The sequence below is a fragment of the Onychomys torridus genome, chromosome 12 (assembly GCF_903995425.1).
Source record: "Onychomys torridus chromosome 12, mOncTor1.1, whole genome shotgun sequence".
Taxonomy (NCBI): Eukaryota; Metazoa; Chordata; class Mammalia; order Rodentia; family Cricetidae; genus Onychomys; species Onychomys torridus.
The window spans coordinates 53,293,423-53,310,064 of NC_050454.1; positions in this window are offsets into that span (position 1 = coordinate 53,293,423).

Sequence of the window (16,642 nt, forward strand, 5' to 3'; positions counted from 1 at the left end):
AATGGTTTGATTTCCCTCCTCTTCTACCTGAGAGAATCAAAGAAAGGGACAACTTTATTCAAACAGATTTCTAAAAGGTCTTAATTTGATATAAGCTTTACAACTCTAATACCTGGAAAAAATCTTCGTTTTATTATTTGAAACTTAGATAAACCAAAATAGAAGAATGCAGGTGATGTATCTCAGGCAATGAACAGTAAATAGAATTAAAATACTAAGCCACTTACCAGAACATCAACTCAGAAATATGGAAATAACTGAAGGAAGATGTTGCTAACTTACCGGAAGATGAAGATGAAGTGATTTCAAAGTTGAAGGTTGGAGAGAAATGGATCACATGACTAGAAACTAGGGGGCTAGCCCCTAGATTTCACCTAGACTAAATCTGTCAGAAACAATAGAGAGTCTCTCTTAAATGCCTTCTGCCTAGCCCTATGTAGCAACTCATAACTCTAATTACAAGAGTAGAAGGCTGAGGCAAGATGGCTGCTATGAGCTAGACTGTGCTACAGTGTTCTCACATTGCCTCTTGCAAAACAAAACAAAACAAAAGCACTGTTGATTTGTCTGCCTCGGGTTAAGAACAATCTGAGCAACAAGAGCTGCCCAATGAACCCAACCACCAAATTAGACAATATAACAAATATGTGAACCATGAGGAGGATCTGGGCCATTCTCGAGCTCTGCCAATGATTGCTAACTTGCAACAGAAATACCTGGAGGCCCCTGGTGCTGTGAAATGCTGGGTACTAGCAGTGTAAGGGTCTGAGAATTGCTGAAGAAGACCCCAGACCCAAAGAGTGTATAAAAGCAAAGAGTGTGTATTCCATCATGCAGGGGTCTACCATTTGAACAAAATGGTGACCCCCAAAAGGAGCAAGCAGGCCCCTTTTACTTTCACCTAGGAGAATTCTAGGAACAGTTAGGTCATCTCAAACACAATTGGTTAATCAGCCTGTAGCTACATCGTTGTATTTTTAATTGCCTGTGCTTATAGTTTTACCATTGGGGGCATACTAGGGCAAAGCAGGGTATGTTTTAGGGAGATTACAGAAACTGTCCTTTTTGGTCACTGCCTTGAGATACTGTGGGGGCTACTTCAGGACTGGCACATGCTAGCTCCTTTGTTGTCCCTTTAGGAAATTGACACTCAGGCCCAGGTGTAAAACGGGGAAAGTTCAGACCTTTCAGCTGTGCGATTTCTAAGTCAGAAAGTGCCAGAATTCACCTCTGGACAAGGAAAGGTTCAGGCAGTTATAGTTCAAGCAGGTGCTGGACATGATGTTGACCTCTGTCTTGCTGTCTTTGCCCTGTTAAGGACAAACGTTGGTGAGGAAGCAATCAGAAACTTCTGATCTGAGAGTGCCACGCAAGTCTCAGAGATCAAGACAAGGACAAAATGCTGTTTGCTCCCTAAAAACCTGTCTCAGGAGCACTTGAGAGACGGAAAATGAGAACTGTAATTCATATGTTGCCCTGTAGTTTCCGCTTGGTTAGAATCTAAGGTAGATCAGAGACACAATCACAAGTGTGTATATTCACCTGAGTGCCTTGACATGCTGGGTGTATTGAGTGTGACTTTCTGCCTCGCCGTTTAGAAACACAACCTAAAGAACCGTTTGAGAACTTCCACCCCTGGTTCAGCTTAAGTACCAATCATTTCTATGAACAGCAATATAAAGACACAACTTGCAGAGAGCAAAGAACTTGCTCAACAACCTTGGATTTCACATCAGTGTTTAATTTTAGATTAACTGCCTGGAGATTGCAAACCAGCAGCAACAACAAAAAGCTGGTCAAACCCCGTGGTTGTGAGGAAATTTCTGTTAAAAGGCTGCCCTCTTGTGACAATGTGTTATATTTTACTAGGAAAGAGCTGTTTCTCCCTTCAGATCCAGCTCTCAATAACTTTTAACAAGTAAAACCTAAGTACAGTTTGTTGTTGTTGTTTAAATACCTGGTCCCTTTTTTGTGATGCTTTTTTTTTTTTTTGATGAGTAGTTAATGTAGTGGGTATTGTGTTCCCCACAATATTGTGCACCCTAATAAATTTATCTGAGGTCAGAAAACAGACAGCCACTAGAACAAAGCCAAAAATGGTGACTAGAAAATGGGTCAGAGCAAGCCATAGCAGAAGTTGAGAGGCAGAGCCAGGTGGATCTCTGAGTTCAAGGCCACTTTAGAATCAGCTAAGCAAGGTGACCCACGCCTTTAATCCCAGAAACCCAGCCTTTAATCTCAGGGAGTGGGGGCAGAAAGAGAAAGGTATATAAGGCCTGAGGACCAGGAACTAAAGGAGTAAAGCAAGTAGTTAGTTAAGCATTTGGTTAGTTAAGCGTTCAGGCTTTGGAGCAACACAGTTCAGCTGAGATTCATGTGGAGGAGGACTCAGAAGCTTCCAGCCTGAGGAAACAGGATCACCTGAGGAACTAGCAAGGTAAGATAGCTGTGGCTTGTTCTGCTTCTCTGATCTTCCAGCATTCACCCCAATAACTGGCCTCAGGTTTGATTTTATTAATAAGAACATTTAAGATTCCTCTTACAGTTAAGTTCATTTTCTGAAGCTTTTTTCAGGGAACTTAATGTTTAAACCTCGTTATTTAGCTAATTTGATGTTTAGATTTTGTAGAATATATAACCTACCTCTATCTTTAGAGAAATTAAGGACAGCGTCATATGGAAATGTCAGTGGCATACTTCATGGGAGGACATGACTTATATTACTGTAGATAGAAATGTCACTGCAGGAAAAAGTCTTGTGTTAATCAGTCAGTCTCCCTCATCAAATGGCAGGCAGTGCACAGCCTCTAGCTTTACAAAGTCTTTGGTCCAAGACTGAGGTCACAAATGTCAACAAAGCAGAACTGCATGTGCTATGACACAGGTATGTATCACACCTAAAATCATGAAAGGGAGAGGAGGACAGAGTGGGGGAAGGACACCCACACACCCGCCTGGGACCACTTGACCTGGTCAAATAGAAGAAACCAAGGACCCACCCAGAGCCTTGGTGAACAAATATATGATGGGGTATGGAGGAGAGAGAGATGGGGGGGGGAGTTTCATGACCTACAGAGAGAGGCAAATCTGAAGAGGAGAAGTTGGTGGTGAAGAATATAGTGATATGGGTGGTCTGCTTGCCACTTGAAGCCGTGCTGACAGCTGGTCCTAGGCTGCTCCCAAGGGCCCTGTCTGGGTCTGTGGCCCTGCCACAGCTGAGGTCTGTATTAATGTCCTTAGCTCCAGTTACCGCTGAAGACCACAAGGATGTATGGGTTCTGGGTTGCCAACTGTAGCCATGTTGGGTCTGAGGGACATGGTACGGCCAGGGACATGCTGAGCTGAGTGGCCTGCACTGCTACCCAGGGGCATGGTGTCATCCAGGCCTCAGCTGCTCCTAGGGCCATGTCTGGGTCTATGACCCTACTGCAGCCAGATTTTGTATTTATGTCTGTTATCTGTGTTACCACAGGGGCCCCTGAAGACTATGTGTTGAACCATATGGTGAAGTGTGAGGTTCATGCTGAGGTGACTTCACCAGCCCTGGGATAGGAACTTTGATGACCCCAGCACTGGAGAGCTTGCCCCACCCCTCATACGAGAGCTGCTGGCCTCCACACTTGGGAAAGCTGGCTCCACCACTCACCATGGATGTGGGAGAGCTAGCTCCACTTCTCATCTGTGAGAGGTGGTCCCAGCGGGCAGGACTGACCAGTTCAGCTACTATCCAGGCACATAGCCAGGGCTTTGAGTTAGCACTTCCCAACATCTACCTATGACCTGCTGGAGCAGTGAAGGCCCTGGTCCTGTGGAACCATAGCTGCAGAATCTCCATGACTCTGGGCAACAGCAGGATATGGAGAGGAGTTTCGGTGAGGGTCCAGTGTTGATGGTGAAGTCAGAGGCCTTGAACCTGACCAACAACACGTTAAAACATGAACAGTTGCAAGTAAAGCTGTTTGGATATACTGCATACAAAAAGATATACTGCATGATACACTGCAGCTCCCAATGCCACTGAGATACATGAAGAAGTGATAGAGAGGTGGGGAAAAGACTGAGGAGTGGTATGGGGTTTTTGTTTGTTTGTTTTATTTTGTTTGTTTGTTTTATTTGTATTTTTATTATTTCTTTTTAAGTATTCCTTTGGGGGAAAGACACAAAAGAGTGAAGGGCAGATACAGAAGGTCTAGGAAATGAGTGGAATTGGGTTGTATGATGTGGAATTCCCAAAGAATCAATTTTAAAAAAATATGTTTAAAAAAAATAGAGCATGAAAGAAAACCAGTGAAAGTGATGAGAAGGTGGCATTGAAGCCCCTATTAAAATAGGCCAAGGAGAAAAAGACCAAGGAGAGGCTGGTGACAGGTGGACAGATGGTCAAGCTCCAGAGCCCTTGTCTATGCTCAGGCTCTACTCAAAGGAACTCAAATTTGGCACTAGATGTGTCCTTGGTGACTAAAATATCATCCCCCAGTTCCTAGGAGTGTTGACTGCTGACTCTGGCAATGAATCTCTCACTTGAGGAGTGTCCGCACACATAAATCAACAGCCTATCTACAGGAACATCACATAGTCCATATGGGAACAAAAAGACATAGTATCCTTGACTCAGTTTCAGATGCTTTTTGTGTACTCATAGAAATTCCCATGGAGAAGCTGGGTATAGGGAGTACACACCCATGACTCTAGCCATTAACATGCTAAGGCATGGAGGGAGCTTGCAAGTTTAAATACAGCCTAGGTTAAAAAATGATAGTCTATATCAAAAAAATATTAAAAATAAAAATAAAAAATATATAAATGCATCATGAATGGGTGAGTGAGAAATCCTCATTGGGTGGGCTGAGGTCATTATGGTGATTTTTGGCAACTTCTTGCTCTGTGCAGTCTTAAGTCCTTCACTGTGGTATAGGTTGTCAGAAGTATCTCAAGATGAATCTTTAGAGCATTATTCTGGAAAATGTAATGGTAGCATGTATGTTCCTAAGACATAATCTGGAAGTGGGCAATGGAACATAAACAGAAGCTAACTTTTATGCTAGGACAAGAGGAAGAGGGCTTAAAATAGAAAGATAGATGATTTAGTGGGGCTTCTCTGATGAGAGATGCATTCATCTATACGTTTAAAGAGAGTAACTTACCAGTAGCTTGGGGGTCCTTCTCCAGCTACCTTGGGTATGCAAAAAGTCCATGAGGGTGGCAAGGGCTTAGGAAAAATTCTCATCTATCTGAGGGCTAGAATACTTCTATCTGAGGGGAAAAATAAGGAAACACACGTGCTTTCTGATGGTAACTTTCTCTTCTTCTTCTCCTTAAAAAATATCTTTCTCTGAAAAATCTATCTCCTCACAGCAACAACTCTTAACGTCCGGCTATATATCTCTCTTTACATACGTCCATCTCAGACTCTTTCTGAAAATCTCTCTTGTTCTCTCTTCAGCCTAGTTATTCATTCTCTTTCCTCAGCTCCCTCTGGATACCACACACACACACACACACACACACACACACACACACACACACACTCACACACACACACATACCACACACACACACACACACACACACACACACACACACATACCACACACACACACACTCTCTCTCACACACACACACATACCACACACACATACATACCACACACACACTCTCACACACACACTCACACACATACACACACACTCACACACACACACACACCACACACACACATACACACACACATACCACACACACACACTCATACACACACATACACACACACACTCTCACACACACTCACACACACACACACACACTCACACAGCTCTTCACACTTGCTTCCCATAGCTCTTTTCACCCAGGTCCCCTACATAGCTCTACACCACCCCCCTCACATCTCTACATACAGCTTTATATTTCTCTACTCTGTACATTCCTTCACTCACCACTGCATCATTCACTCACTCTTTACTCACCCGGCCTCTCACCTTACTCTCTCATCCTCCCTCTTTACAGCCAAACTTTGGACAATTGTATGTTACATTTTCAGGGTCCAAGCCATTCTCATGAAACATGGTAAGTCACACAGTTTTTCTCAGGCTAGGAAGGTCACACTGACTGGCCAATGAGTAACTCTTGGCCAAGCACATAGCCTCAGTTGGTGAGAGTTCCCAGTAAACAGCTGGTTGAACCTTAAGCCTATAACATAAACTGAGGCTGGAACTACATGTAATGAATCAAATACTGTAGGGGGTACGTGCAGAAAGAGAATTAGCTGCAGGGCGTTATGTCTACCAAAGTTGATTCAGCTCTGACCTTGATTTAGCAAAAACACCTGGAACTTATGTTTGTGTTTTCTTTGCAGTCTATGTCGAGGATTGTTGTGGCACAGATATGTGGGTTCATGAGGATCCACAGAAAGAAGACTCAGAGGTACCTTAAGAATGAATCTAGCCTTTCATGGCTGCAGGGAAGTCCAGCCTCTAAGGACTGAAGCACTCACCCTTTACCCAGGGCATTATATTTTTCTCAAAATTTACAGTTTATCCACTAGGTTTCCAGATGCTCAGAACAACCTGAAAGGAGCTGCCCAAAATACAATGCCAAGTGCAAATTCCTCGACTCATCAGGTACCACCATTTTCCAGGTTTCCTGAACCAAGCTTTGCATAAGCCTTTGATCCTTAGGAGACTCTCAGACAAGATTTCTATAGGGCAGTAGGAAAAACAAAAGGTATCATTAAACAAAGGATGGATTGGGGCTAAGTGTTACTCTCTGAAGCCTGGTCAAAAGTAGCTCAGCAGGGATGCAGCCACAGTCTATTTTGAATTTGTTCTGAAATCTAAAATTAGCTGCCCTAGTGATTGAAAATGCTGTTGCTTTCCTGTGTCAGTTATGAAGAACTTTCTAGTATTATTAGAATTATACAGCTTTAGCAGAAATCATCTTCCTGACCATCCACAGTAGTATATGTGCCAAAAGATGGAATATTTTCATGAGATAAACACACAAGCAGTGGATAAAATACCCATAGCTGTTATTAGGGAAGAAATGAAGTGGCACAGGAGAAAATTACAAACAAACAACCAGTCAGTGACTCCACAGCCTTGCCAGATGGGGCCTCCACATCCAGTGGGTCTGGTAGGTCAACCTGTTAAATACTAGTTGTGACCTACTGTGTACTCCCATGGTGTCCTGCAATAACTAACATAGGCTAAAGCTTAATAATATGGCCATGTAACAGAATAATAGCATTTTTTTCTCCCTGGGCCTATGATGTAGTAGTTAAGGGTTTGGAGTACCAGACAGACATGAGTTTCAGCTTGTGGATTAAAAAAGTGGTTGGTTATTCCTACACTATCCATGCCACTATTACACCAATGGGCAAACTAAACTAGTCATTTCTGTAGCTCACATTGTTCCCAGCTTGACCTGATTACTGAGCACTTTTCTCCCATGTTTACATGAACAGAATTTTCTAGTACTAAGAAATCTAGCCTGTAGGGATGAAGTTCCAGATCAGTGCCTGCCTGACTTCACCATATTCTATGATTTGGTTTCCTTGGCAATAGGACCTTAACATCAAGATCTGGAATGTAACCAAGAGCAATGGCAATATCCCATAATATGTGGGGATCAGTGAGAACCCACTGCCCATCAACTTTATACCTGTATCTGGGCCAGAGAATTTTATTTAATAGCCTGTGGTATCTGGGAAAGGTATTGGTCCCTAGTATACAATGACTAAATTAAAACCATGCCTTAGATATGTATAGGTAAGCAAGTTAGAAATTTTCTATAGTACTAGATACCAATAGAAGTTTCAAAGGTCACCACTGATAATTATACCTTCACACACTCCCTCTACTCTGCTCTTCCATTCTCAACCCCTCCTATACTATAATTTCTCTTTCCTCCTTCATGTCAACTATATTATATCACAATTCCCTTGAAATTCATCCCTGTAGCCACTCACTAGTTCTCTCCCATTTTGGGTGGTATTCCAGTTTAAACACACACAAAGTTTCAAATCTAGCATCCAAATATAGTAGGTAATATGTAGTATTTGTCATGCTCTTCCTTTTAAGGTCTGGTTACCTCTCTTAGAAGGATTATTTCATACTCCACCCATTTACCTGGGCATTTCATAATTTTGTTTTTCTTTACAGCTGAATAATATTCTATTGTGAGTATGAGATTATGGGGGCCAATTGCATTCAAAATTAATGCTATTATTCTGTTCCATGGCCATATTAGTAAACTTTAGCCTATGTTAATTATTATCTTTAAACATACAGATGATTGCATCAATCATCGGAGAAGCCCCTTTATATCATCTGGATTTCTATTTTAAACCCTACCACATTTTCATTATGTATTCATCAAGTAATACATTCTAGTTGTTTGTATTTTCTGGCTATTCTGAGAAAAGCAGCAATTAACCTGAGTGAGCATGTATTTCTATGGTAGTATATTGCAAGTATTTCTATAAGTATATAAGCAAGTATTTCTATAGTAGTATATTGGGAATATGTCCAAGAGTTGTACAACTGGATCATTTGCAGGACCTATTTATAGATTTTTAAAGAACATTCACACTGATTTACATAATTGCTATCCAGTTTTCATGCCTACTAAAAGTGGATAAATATTTCTCTTTCTCCACATTCATGCTGGCATTAGTTGTCTGTTTTGGTTTTTTGTTTTGTTTTGTTTTGTTTTGTTTTTTCTTTTTTGGTTGCGGCTATTCTGACTGAGGAAAGATATAATCTCAATATAGTTTGAATGTGCACTTATTTGGTGGTTAAGGGTGACAACATACTGAGAATTCAACTAAGGAAGCTATCTGGCTCACAGCAGACTCCAAAGCAAAATCTTGAAATAAATCTAATGAAGGAGGTGAAAGATCTGTACAATAAAAATGTCAAGAGACTGAATTTAGAAATAGAAGATACTAGTGACAGAAGTATCTCCAAGGCACATATATATTAGAACAATCAATAGTCTGAAAACAGTCAACTTACCTGTGGTAGCTTGAAAGTAATTGGCCCCCATAATCACATAGGAAGTGACACTATTAGTAGGTGTGGCTTTTTTTGAGGAAGTGTATCACTGTGGAGGTGGGCTTTGAGCTTTCCTATGCTCAGGATATCATCTAGTGTCTCAGTTTAGTTCCCGTTGCCTGCAAGCCAAGACATAGCCAGCAGCACCATGTCTGCCTGTGTGCTACCACATTCCCACCATGATAATAGTGAACTTAGAGTTGCAGTGGTCAAGGTGTCTCTTCACAACAATGGAAACTCTAAGACACCACCAAAGTCAATCTACAGATTCAATGCAGTCCCCATCAAAATCCCAATGCAATTCCTCATTGAGATTTAAAGTGCTGTGCAAAATCACAAAAGCAGCATGATCGTCTCATTAAAATGGACAGTTATCAATGGGACAGAATTGAGGATCCAGACAATAGCCATGCTCCTACAGCCACCTAATTTCTGATAGAGTTCAAAATAATACACCAGAAAAAAACACCGAATCTTAACCAAATGATGCTTGCTGTGGATATCGCTCTGTATAAATAAAGTTCTGATTGGCCAGTGGCCAGGCAGGAAGTATAGGCGGGACAAGAGAGAAGAGAATTCTGGGAAGTAGAAGACTGGAGACACCGCCAGCCGCCGCCATGAAAAGCAACATGTAAGGACACCGGTAAGCCACGAGCCATGTGGCAAAGTATAGACTAACAGAAATGAGTTAATTTAAGATAAAAGAAGTAGATAACAAGAGCCTGCCATGGCCATACAGTTTCTAAACAATGTAAGTTTCTGTGTGCTTTCTTGGTTGGGTCTGAGCGACTGTGGGACTGGCAGGTAAGAGAGATTTGTCCTCAGTGGGCCAGGTAGGAAAACTCTAACTACAAATGGCGCCCAACATGGGGCAAGAGTTTCCACCTAAAACCTGAGAAAAAAAAATTAAAACAGAGCTAAAAACAGCTTCCTAACTGTCTCTCTCAAGTTAACAGCAGCCTGCCAGTTTGAGCTACTATGGCGGGTTCCTGGCATGTGCGTCTGACCTGCAGTGTGGCTGGAATGAAGAGTCTACAAGCAGCACTTTACTCTGCTGCATGGTGGATTTAGCCTTTGCGAGTTAAAAAAAAAAAGTTTCTGGACTATATACTGCTTTGATAGAACTGCTTCTAGACCCAGAGCTGGCGGTAAACTGTACCACCACCATGTTGGGAAGCTGACGTGGGTGGAGCCAACAGCCACAGCAGCGTTTCAGTCTTACAAAGATGGATATTACACAGAAAATCTGGTTTATCTTGTCTTTGGGATTTTTAACTACAGAAAAAGATTTGATCGTAAAAACTGTTGAGTTAAACAAGTATGTAAATTTTAAAGGTACCTTGACTTCAAAATTTGGATATAAGGATATGTTGCTTTGAAAAAGAGTCTCTGTTTTTGTTTCCACAAAAAGCCAGAGGCTGTGGATTTGTTCCAGATTAAGATATATCAGGTTTGATCAGCCAAGACCACCTGAAAGGTCTCCAATGACACCATGGCCCAGATGATCTGACATCCAGAATGGTTTCAAGGCAACTGGCTCAGAGGTTCACCCTAATGGACTACTCTATAATCCTAAAATTTTCTTTGTATCCCCATAAGATATAGCACCCCCCTCCAGCAGGAAGTAATAAGAAAAACTACGCCCACATTCCCAAAATTATCAAGCTGGCTTTGGAGATGGAATTGGCTCACTCCTTCTCTAAACCCAGACATATTGCTAAAAGAAATGGTTAAAAGATTCTTGTGTCCCAAATCAGAAGAGCTCTCTGGTGTGGGACAGAGAAAAACCAATATTTTTATTTTAAACAGGTTGATTGTAAATGTGATCTCTTTCTAAAGAAAAAGAGGGGATATGATATAGATATAATAGGATAAAAGGGTAGATTAAGGAACTTACTTCTAAAGAGCAACAACTTGTTTAAAATGTTTTACATTGGTTTAGATTTTAGTCTATTGATACAAACTTAGTTAATTTTGTTATATTGTGTGTATATTTCTACTCTTGTTTAAGGTATTATGTTTATATAGCTCATTTAATTGGATAATTAAAAATAGATTGATAATTAGTCATCTATGATAATCATACTCGTAGCCATGTTAGTTAAGTCTTCTAGGTATACACAGAGATATTTCAGATAGATAGGTAATCTTCAAATACTTCAAAGACCTACAGAATATGGCATTTAAAATATTTTTAAAATTTAGACTTTCTGGACAATGAGACATGTCTGCTCCTGGCAGCACCGATTTGCTTCAGAGAGGAAGATGGGCATTGAAAACACTTCATATCTTATCTTCACCTTGGCAAAAATAGCCATTTGGGCTAGAAACTGTTCTTTCCTGGACTGCTTGATCGACTGGACATGCAGGACCCATAAAAAGGTAACCAGTAAACTTTGCTTGACAAATGGTCCTTCAGGTTCCTGCTTCGCAGAGGAAACAGCCAGACATTCTACAGGACACTGAGAGAAGTGACCAAGAGACTCTAGCCCTGTGGGCTGAAGACAGATGCCCCAGCTTTACAAAAGAACATTAGGTGACTGTCCAGGCTGCCAGCTGTCTCTGTCTACTCTTGCAAGACTCCTGAAAAATGCTTACATCCTTCTCCCGGTTCTCAGGTAATATTATATCCTTCTGAGGTCTTTGATGTGGTTAAAGACTAGATAGTTATAATTTTCTCAGTTATGATACAAGATAAGTTAGATATAAAACCTTAGACTCACAAATATAAGATAGATAGGATATCTTCTTTAATATTGTAACTGTAATTCTTGCTAGATAATTGTTTTGTTATATGTAATTATACTATGTAAAAGTTAAAACCTTCCTTTAAAAAAAAAGAAAAGGGGAAGTGCTGTGGATATCGCTCTGTATAAATAAAGTTCTGATTGGCCAGTGGCCAGGCAGGAAGTATAGGCGGGACAAGAGAGAAGAGAATTCTGGGAAGTAGAAGACTGGAGACACCGCCAGCCGCCGCCATGAAAAGCAACATGTAAGGACACCGGTAAGCCACGAGCCATGTGGCAAAGTATAGATTAACAGAAATGAGTTGATTTAAGATAAAAGAAGTAGATAACAAGAGCCTGCCACGGCCATACAGTTTCTAAACAATGTAAGTTTCTGTATGCTTTCTTGGTTGGGTCTGAGCGACTGTGGGACTGGCGGGTAAGAGAGATTTGTCCTGACTGGGCCAGGCAGGAAAACTCTAACTACAGATGCTGGTTCAAATGGATAACTACATGTATGAGAAATAAACTATCCATATCTCTCACCCTGCACAAAACTCACCCTGAAACTGGATTAAGGTATTTAACACAAAATCTGATGTCCTGAATCTGTTAGAGGAGAAAGTGGGGAATACACTTGAACTCATTGGAACAAGAAAGAGTTTCTGGACAGAATCCTGATAGTACTGTCAGTAAGAGCAATAAATGACAAAGAGGGTTGACTCAGGAATTGGAAAACTTCTGTACAGGAATGGACACCATCTTTGTAATGAAGAGGGAGCCTACAGGTTTGGAAAATAAGAAAAAAATACTTGGCATCTGTCATATAGCTAGGTACTATGTAGAATGTACAAATAAAGAATTGTCTTTGATTATGGGCATTTCTATTTAGAGCTTAGGATATTGTGATTACCTTTTTCTATATTATGAAATAATTTTGAAAGCAATCTTCTGGAGTATTCTTGACTTGTTCAATGGGAAGGGATGCTGAGGTGAATATAGCATCTATGTACTGTATCATCACAACAGTGGTAAAACTTCCAAATAATATTTTTGTTTCATGCAGAAACTGAAAATATGTTTAAACCAACAAATATAAAGTGCTAGTTTTGATGAAAGTTCTGAGAAATAAAGTTTTAAATGAAATAATGTATTTTTCTTTAAAATCTCTATGACAAACACTCTTGAAACTAATGACACATTCATTTCGTAAAGTATAATGACTTTAGAATCTTTATTGTTGTGGATGCTGTTTGCTTGTCAGCAAATGTTTAATTTTCCTAAAATATTATTAAGGAAAGGCATAAAAGTGATTACTATTTTATCTGTTCAGATGTTAATGAACGTTTAATACTCATATAGTTAGGAGAATGTATTTCAATTATTTTTTAATTGAACTTATTAAATACTCTATTTGTCTTGGGTAAAATTTTGTAATACTGAAGTCCTATTTTAGAAGAGTTTAAAACCTAGAGACTCTCAAATGATCTCTTAAGAACCCTCTGATCTTCAAGCAGGTCTACCTGTAACATTTTGTTCCAGACAGTCTGAATAATAATGATTGCTGCCCACTCCTCCCCACTTAAAAGATAGAAACTTGAAAATGTTACTGCTTCATTTATTTAATTTGGCACAGGTTGCTGAATAATTGAAATAATCAAATTATTCATTGAGACCCTGAAAGATATATGCATTCCCAATCACATTCTGATGATGGAAGACAAGTGTGCAGAGATTCACAAGAGCCATGCTATCACACAGAGGACCACATTTCTGGTTAACAGTAGAGACAAAGGCAAAAGTGGGAGTGTGCTTGGAGCAAATAAATTAATGGGAACGGCCAAGCAAAGGCCCAAGGGGGAGGTGGTATGTGGGTGAATCTGAGCTAAGTACAGATTGTTGTTGATAAGGATTGAGGGAAGAAACCTGGAAGTGTGTGCAGAACAGGGCAAATGGTCTGAGTGAATGGTGCCTTTGAATTTAATCTTCAAACATTTTCTGTAATCTTGTGTTCCATTTAAAGCACTTTTAGCCTGTATGCAAAAACAATCTTCCATGTCCCTATGAGACAAAATTATACTCTGAGCCAAGAGCCTAGCATTCCAGAAATGTAAGCCATGGTACAGAAATCCAAATTCAATTCATCAACACCATCTGTATTACCAGCTGTTCACCTTTCAGACTTTCTTTCATTTTTCAAGTATGTCATATTCACAAGACAATAAAATATTAAGGAAAATGCTCTTCATGTTTAGAAGTCCTCAGTCTCAAAACTATCCCCCAATGTTCTTCACTGATGTTGCTTATGCCACCTGAAAAACAAATTGTATTTATTTGTCTTGGGGCTATTTTATGTAATGTTTAGGAATATCTTCATCTAAAAAACTTAAAAGCATGCCCCAGAGCAACAGCATGTGTTTCTGTGAGTTTGTCAAGATGGTCACATTCAGCAAATTCTGTGTCATTTGGCTTAATATACATGAGCCACATCACACTTTGGGGGAGCCGAGCTCCCCCCATTGGTCTGTGCTTCTGCAGAGGATTTGACTTCTCATTCATACATTCATACATTTATTCATTCACAGATTTACATAATTCTCACTGATTACTCATTATATACCAACCAAATCACACCAAAAAGTCTTTCTCATATTGTCCATTATTCAATTCTTATGTCTTTGATTCTTAACCCCATAACTGAGGATATTAAAAATTATTGCTTTTAGAGAATTTGTAAAGGAACATGAGCTATTGCAAGTAAAGATTTTAATGCATAGATTGACATGATAGTGCTATAATTTCATCTCAAGTGTCAGCTAGATGAAGGATTATATGGTGAAGGTATTGGGAGGTTTTAGAATCTTTAGGAAATGGGCTTACCCGAGAGAAGATAGGCCCTTGGGGGGTCAGTATTGAAGAAGCTATTGGGATCTCAGCCCCCCTCCCCTTTTCTCAAGTTGTTATTGATAATTTTAATATATCAGCAAAAACTTCACAAAATCACATGAATATTATAGGTAACAATGCATTCAGTTGGATATATAATTTGGCCAGAAAATTAATCACTGTCTGGGGAAATGGCCCAGTCAAGAAAGTGCGTGCCTGTTCCTGAATGCAGTTCCCAAAGCCTGTATAAAAATGACAGAAATGGAGATGATGAAATGTCTCAGCAGTTAAGAGGAGTCAGTGGTCTTTCAGAAGACCTGAGTCCAGGTCCTAGTACCGATGTCTGGGAAGCTCAAAACCACCTATAACTTCATTTCCTGTCAATCTGAGACCCTCTTATTGACTCTTCATACAAATCTACTCATATTCACAAATCTGCACTCAAACACATGCATATACATAACTAAACTAAACTAAATAAATAATCTTTCAAACAAAATGCCAGACATGGTTTTCCATGCTAATAATCTTAGTTTTGGTGGGAGGGCAAAGAAAGGAGTATTATAGGGGTTCCCTGACTAGCCAGCCTAGACTAACTCATAAGATACAGGACAACACGAGTTCTTATTTCAAAGGGCATAAACAACACTCGTGAAACTGACACTTGAGTTGGTTCTCTGGCTTCTACACACACGTGTACATTTTTGTGTGTGTACTGGCATCGACACATGAATCAATATACACAGGAAAACACACACACACACACACACGCATGCACAAACACTTATAAAATTTTAATTTTAAAATAAACTTAACTACATCCAACTTCAGAGATGTGATTATGTTAAAACAAGACACTTTGGGTGGGCTACACCTCCAGTCTGGCTGTTAAACTTTTACTACACTAAGTAGACATTTTGAAACAGAAAGGGACAGTAAGTATTCACATACATAGAAGACCTTGTGGATATATATCAAGAAGATGGTCATCTGCAAGCACTAAAACAATAATATATATATATAAAAAAACAAAGAATGAAGAGCATAGGTATGGACTCTACTTGGCCTTCTGGTTCAGAAGCATATAACAAACAATAGAGGTATAGACAGATTCACAGGTAAGAAAGCGCTATGGCAGAGAAGTGTCTTGATTAAACAGGTAAGATGGAGAATGTCAAGGACATTTAGATTGTATTCCAAATTATAGTGGTAATTAATCTACCTCCTCACATTACTAACGTAAGTTGATGAAAGACATTAACAAGATGATTGACAGGTATCCAGACATCTCCGATCAAATTTGAGTCATGCACCTTTATACTGGAGTCTCTTCCTCAGTTATGTAATAAGACAAGTTTCATGAGGTTTTATACAATTAGATGGGTTAATGTGTTCCAACAGCACAATGATCCAGGTAACTGTTAGCTATAAGCCTATTTATTTTTATCATCATGGTGAACAGACCCCATTCAAAGTTTTGCTGGGTAAATTTCACATACATTTCATAGAGGACTTAGAAACACAATGAATTAAATTAATCTACTCAAGGTCATATCATTAAATTAAGGACTTAGGATTTCATCTTAAGCATCATAGGTCCACTAATTATTAATTTATTGAGTACAATAGCACAACATTCTTGTTTGCAGCACATAAAAATTTATTCATATTCACAAGGTTCATATTAATCCAACTTATTTCACTAAACAATAAATTTTCAAATTAAAAAATCATTCTTTTTTTTTTACAATAGAGAGGAACAATGATATTGATTTTTGTTCCACATTAAAGCACTAAACTTGTCATTTCCATTTAGAAAAATAAGTTTTTAACATATTCACTTATTATTAATAAACACTCAATGTTAAAAGGTATACAGGAAGCAGATAAGGAGAAACAAACAGCTTTAGAATATATTCAGAATACTTTTTATCAAATGCATATTATTTTGAAGAATCCAAAATAAGAAATGATAGATAC